This window comes from Physeter macrocephalus, chromosome 18, assembly GCF_002837175.3.
Source record: "Physeter macrocephalus isolate SW-GA chromosome 18, ASM283717v5, whole genome shotgun sequence".
Lineage (NCBI taxonomy): Eukaryota > Metazoa > Chordata > Mammalia > Artiodactyla > Physeteridae > Physeter > Physeter macrocephalus.
In genome coordinates, this window is record NC_041231.1 from 19,513,663 (window position 1) to 19,518,084 (window position 4,422).

The 4,422-nt window shown below is 41.0% G+C and overlaps 1 protein-coding gene across 8 annotated transcripts in view; it reads right to left on the bottom strand.

The window, feature by feature from the left end:
* Window positions 1-4,422, bottom strand: part of CHL1 (cell adhesion molecule L1 like) — a 278,402-nt gene that overhangs the window by 29,431 nt on the left and 244,549 nt on the right. The window lies entirely within an intron of this gene.

Below are 4,422 nucleotides of genomic sequence, written 5' to 3' on the forward strand. Positions count from 1 at the left end.
GGTGGGATAGGGAGGGTGGGAGGGAGGGAGACGCAAGAGGGAAGAGATATGGGAACATATGTATATGTATAACTGATTCACTTTGTTGTAAAGCAGAAACGAACACACCATTGTAAAGCAATTATACTCCAATAAAGATGTTAAAAAAAAAATACTACCTGGTATTGCTAGTCAAAAATCTCACTATAATTCTAATGATAAAGCTTTGACATAGTTTGTCAGTTCATGTTAGTTATGTGTCCATTTGGTACAAATATCAGAATTACATACACTGACAATTTTGCAAAGTTTACCTTCTTAGATGAAGAAATACAATTTAATAACCTCTTCAAGAGGGCTGTTTGTGCCCTGCACATCCAAGAGGACCCAGGGGAGCTGAAATCTCGCCTACAATCTTCTTGCCAAGATTTGTACCCTGGTGTGGGGCTGCTTCACGCCAGAAAGAAAGGGCAACTTAAGGGCAACTTTTCTGTAATGCACTGTCTTTTAAAACTCACAAATGGACCTCATTTTAATCAAGGTAGAATGACCCCCTGGTCCTTGAATCCTGGTAGGTATGATGTACCCAGGGAGGTTATTAAAAATTTCCTTTGTTGGGCTCAGTCGAGTTTCCACATCAGAACTTTTGGGAATAGGACAAGGGCCACTGCATTTGAACATGATACCTAGGTAATTCTGGCTCACATCAAAATCTGACAACTATTTGTGTTAGCAAGGATACGCTGTGCTATGCTGAAGTAACAAACAGCTCCAAGTTCTCAGTGCCTAAGATCACAACTCTTTATTTCTGTCTTACACTATGTTTCCATCATAGGTCAACTGTATTCTGCTTGAAGAAATCCTTGTTAAGCACATTACACATTTTAAAAATGGTTTCTACTCTACATAGAACCTGTTCTCTGGCTTCATCTTCATCTCTGTTCCTCTCAGTCTTTTTCCCTGTTTTTACCTGCTTAACTACCTCCCCTTGCCATCATTCTATAACCTCTCACCTCCTTCATCTGAAAGATCCAGATCGCTAGTCTCCGAACCATGTTAACCTCCAGTGTTTTCTTGCTCCATTCCGTCTTGTAACAAATTTCGCTCCAGGCAATATTAAAAATGTCGCTTTCTTTGGAGACCTGTGTTTGAGGCTCGGTTCCACCAACTATGACTTGTATAACCTTGCACAAAACTTGGAGCCTAATTCCCCTTATTTAAGAAATGGGGATAACGATAATTTCTTTCTTTTCAGGAGAAGTAAATGAGGGAAAACACATAAAGTGATTCGTGTATAGAGCCTGGCTTACTATGTGCTCAAAGAGTGTTACTAATTATATTAATCAAATTGCTTTAATTCATTGTTGGCTTGTAACTAATCACATTTCTTAATGCCCCCAACTCCCATTCCTCCTGCCTTTCTGCTTAAAGGAACAAATTACCTTAGTTCCTCTTTTCTTAGGAAGGGACCCTTCTCTATCCTTATAATCTCTGCCTAATCTAATGCCTTATAACCTCTGCATCCTTATCCCCCACCCCTGAGTTCTACCCCATTCATCTGCTACCATTTCTGAGGGGAAAAAGAAGCCCTTCCTTGATGCCAAGATAAAGCCCTCGCACTGGTGCTTTTGACACCTTTTCCCTCTCATCTTCCTATTCACGGACACGTGGACACATCCCATATCCGTCTGCCATCCCTCCTCTCCTTCAGGACTCGGTCGTTCACTCTGTCTATGGTCATGAACAGTCCCCATTACATTTGTTAAGGACAGTCTAAATTTTAAAAGTGGTTTGATAGCATATCCATACTCCATTTCATTTTTCATGACAATATTGTACTGTCTAGAGCCACCTGCAGGTTAGAAACCCACAGCAAATTCCTTGAGGTCATTTCAGCCTTCCTAATAGGTTTACTGTGAGGATAATAGAGGGAAAGCATGTATGGGAGGCACTAACATAACATGAGGCACCCAGCAGGTATAATGGTCCAGGGTAGCAGTTTCCAACACTTATCATACCCCTGTACATAACAGGGGACAAAAGGGGAGAGAAGAAGGTATTTTACTTCTCATTTTCCTCTGTGTGCCTTTGAATCAGAAACTTAACCACTTTCTAGGTAAAAGCTTCTGGTTCCCAGCCTAGTGAGAAGGAGAAGGCGTCCCGGCAGCAGGTGTGAAATGGGAGCTTACTAATGGTTCTACAGAAATTTAGCAGATACCTGGGATCTCAATTCCCTGCTACAATTCCATGCCTGCTCCTGGCGCGTCAACCACCCTTCAACAGTCACTCCCAGCCCTTCCCACCCCAAATATCACTTCTGTGTTAAGGAAAACTAGAAGAATGTCTGCATTACTTAGGTGACGCAGAGAGCCAGAGGCTCAATTGAGTGTCAGCCCTAGCATCCTGCAGAAGCTATAAAACTGAGTCTCACAGAGAGGCTGGTTGGAGAGTCTGGATTCAGGGCCTAAATATGCAGGTCACATTACCAACAAGGCATAAGTCTGATTCCCTTCTTGGCTATAACCCAGAGGTTATACGGAAGACCCCAAATAACTACACAGTTGACAAAACAGGGAGAATTTGGGGGGATCTGAGCAGTTGACAAATCAACTCACGCCTAACCAAAGGCTGAAGATCCCTGTTGCAACGTGTAGCCTGTTAGGTATCAACAATTATTCTCCTTCTGTGTCACTGACAACTGGTTGCAGTACATATGCTGCCTTTCTACAGACATAAAATACAGAGGAGGGATGAGATGGAATAAATTAAATACCCAGGCTAAGACCAATCAATGCCTTTAAATAGAAGTGGCACACACACCCACAAATACCAAAAAAGGCCAAGCAGGTAACGGAAATGAGACAAGACTACCAGAGAAATGAGGAGAATGAGTCATCACAGCTAAATTGGACTGAGAACTGAGTATATTCTAAGCGCTTGGTGTTAACTCATAATAACCCTATGATGAAGTTACCTTAGACAAGTTTTTTGAACTAAACTATGTTATAGAATATAAAACTAAGGCACAGAAAAGTTAGGCAGCTGGTCTAAAGTCACAGACCCAATAAGTGACAAAGTTGGGATTCAATCCCAAGCCCCTGGGTTCCAGAGCCCATGCTCTTAATGATGACACTGCCACCATCTCGCCTAAGGAATGCAAGTCCTGTCTAAAGATCTTCAGATTTAGTTTTTCACAATGATGAATAACAAAATAAGATGGCGGGTGAGATTCAGAACAAGGATGGTCAAGTTTTAACCCCTAACTCAGCAACAATGCAAAAGGAAGGGGAATGTCCTCTGCTTCCAAAAGACAGCACACGCATTCATTAAATATTGACTGTTTTCTCTTCCTTTGATACACTTAACAGTGTTTAAATAGAGTACTAGTCAGCGTCTAGTCACACTTACTCTACATTCTCTCTTCTACACTTTTACATATTCTTTACAAAGAAGCTGGAAGGCTCAAAAATATACTTGTCAATACTTACCAATGGGAAGGATCTGAGATATGATTTAGCTTCCACTCATGAGATAAATTCCTATGAGATTGGGAGGTAGAAGAGAAATGGGCACCATCTCCTCTGGGGCCTGTGAGCAGACAGCGACTCTGGCAGATATAAGAGCTGGCAGTGCCAGACTCACCAGGAGAACCAGTGGGGTGAGGGGGGCAGTGAAGACAGCAGCAATTTCCAGACATGTGAATTGCAGCTGGAGTGCCGCATCACCGAGAACCCAAAAGCTTAGTAAGCAGCACCCATAAACGTGTCTCCTCCACTCTTTCCAATGGTTTTGTGAGCACCCAAGCCCATGCAATAAATATTCCTCAAAATAACAGGAGAGGTTTCTGTTGCCTGCACTCACAGGATGGTACACGTTACATGAAAAATCGGTAGCAAAAATGAGGAAAGAAACGTGTGGAAGTAAAGTGAAACAAGTACACTGTTTGACCTTTTAAATACTGCCTTAAAGACTGAAATGTAATAAGCAGTTTTTATATTTTAATTCAGTGTGTATACTTTTACAACTATTTTTCTTTCAAATGCAAGGTTTAATCCCAAGCAAATATTATGAGATGCTATAATAGTTTACCATAAATAGGTGTTGTATTTTGTTAAATTCTTTTCCTGCATCTATTGAGATTATCATATGGTAGTTATCCTTCAATTTGTTAATATGGTGTACCACATTGATTGCTTAGCGTATATTGAAGAATCCTTGCATTCCTGGGATAAACCCCACCTGACCATGGTGTATGATCCTTTTAATGTGTTATTGGATTCTGTTTGCTAGTATTTTGTTGAGGAATTTTGCATCTATGTTCATCAGTGATATTGGCCTGTAATTTTCTTTAAAGACATACCAATTGCCAACAAACACATGAAAGGATGCTCAACATCACTAATCATTAGAGAAATGCAAATCAAAACTACAGTGAGGTATCAC